Source organism: Pteropus alecto, unplaced genomic scaffold, assembly GCF_000325575.1.
Source record: "Pteropus alecto unplaced genomic scaffold, ASM32557v1 scaffold179, whole genome shotgun sequence".
Taxonomy (NCBI): Eukaryota; Metazoa; Chordata; class Mammalia; order Chiroptera; family Pteropodidae; genus Pteropus; species Pteropus alecto.
The window spans coordinates 737,443-739,536 of record NW_006442112.1 but is presented as its reverse complement, the minus strand read 5'-3'; positions in this window follow the sequence as shown (position 1 = coordinate 739,536).

Genomic DNA, 2,094 nt, shown 5'->3' with positions numbered 1-2,094 from the left:
TTCTCCCTAGACAACATATAAATGGCCAACAAATATTTGAAAAGATACTCAACATCGCTAGCTATTAGGGAAATGCAAATCAAAACCACAGTGAGACATCATCTCACACCTGTTAGAATAGCTATAATCAACAGGACAAGTAATCACAAATGCTAGAGATGATAGGAGAAAAGGGATCCCTTATATACTGCTGGTGGGACTGCAGATTGATACAGCCACTATGGAAAACAGTATGGAGGTTCTTCAAAAAATGAAGAATTGATCTACCACATGATTCAGCAGTCCCTCTACTGGATCTTTACCCACAAAGATATTTGCACACAGAAAAGATATTTACACACTGATGTTCATAGCAGTATTATTCACAGTGGCCAGGACATGGAAGCAACCAAAGCGTTCTACGATATATGATTGGTTAAAGAAGTTGTGGTACATATGTACAATGGAATATTACTCAGCCATAAGAAGAGATGAAATACTGTCATTTGCAACAACGTGGATGGACCTCGAGATAATCATGCTAAGCGAAGTAAGAGAGACAGAAAAAGTTGAAAATCACATGATATCACTTATATTTGGGATATAAACGTAAAAGCAATAAATGAACAGGACAAACAAACAGACTCATGGACGTAAACTATAGACTAGTGGTTTCCAGAGGGTAGGGGTAGGGGAGGAATGGGGAAGTAGACGGGATAAAAGGGAGTCAAATAAAGGGGATAGGGGGAGGGCGAAGTGGGTAAAGGGGATCAAATATATGGCGGCTGAAGGAAACTGGATTTGGGGTGGTAAACACACAGTAGAATATACAGATGTCAAATTATAATGTACACTTGAAAATTATATAATCGTATTAACCAATGTTGTCCTAATTAACTTAATTTTTTTAAAAAAAGAACTCTTACAATTCAACAGCAAAACGGCAAAAAATCTGAATAGACATTTGTCTAAAAATATATACAGATGGTCAATAAACACATGAATAAATACTCAATATAATAGTCATTAGGAAAATCCCAATCAAACCACAAAGAGGTATCACTTCACACCTACTGAGATATCTACAATCAAAAAGACAGGTAATAACAAGTGCTGGTGAGGATGAAGAGAAATTGAAATCCTCGTACACTGCTGGTGGGGATACAAAATGGTGTAGCCACTATGGAAAACAGTTTGATATTTTCTCAAAAAGTTAAACATGGAGTTACTGTATGACCCAGCCTTCCACTCCTAGGTATATACACAAGAGATTTGGAAATGTGTTCGCACAAAAACTTGTACATGAATGTTCATTATTCATAATAAATAAAAACGGAAAAACACAAATGTTTATCAACTGATGAATGGATAAATAAAATGTGGTATAGCCAAACAATGGAATATTATTCAACAATAATTTGCAAAGACTAGGAGAGTTTTTTTCTTTTTATTATTTTTCTTAGCTCCAGGCATTTCATGAAACCCTGTCAAAACACTAGCTGACCACCTAGATAACAAAACAAAGACTTCAGTGGCCACAGAAAATGAAGAATACAGTCATTAAAAAAAATAGTTTAGAAGAAGATGTCAGTAGGATGGCAGAATAGGAGGTTCCAGACCTCAAATCTCCACATAAACATTAATTTTAACAACCAGTTACAGACACGAATATCTTTACAGAAGCATAGGAGTCCAGTGGAGAAGTTTCAGCACCACAGTGAAGCAAGAAATCTGAGAATAGATTCATTGAAGAGAGTAAGAAAAACAGTTTAACCCTTTTCTCATTTAGAAAAAGAAAGTGCAACTTGCTGCCAGCGTTAATTTAACGTCACAGGTAAGAATGCTACGTTTTTTAGGATTTGACATTTTCAGCGATTGAGAATTACTATACTTTATAAATGAAAATACCACTACTAAAAACAGAATGCTATAAATAGAATGATGTTATTTGTTTCCAAAGACTATTGATATACTAGAGCGATGTGAAATAATAACAAAAGCAAGATATTTCATGGCAAACTTTAGGGGTAAAGTTAAGATTATAATCTGCGAATTATCTTAGAGTAAACGCTGCAGCTGGAAGTGCCACTGGCAAGTATTCTCAGGACAAATGGT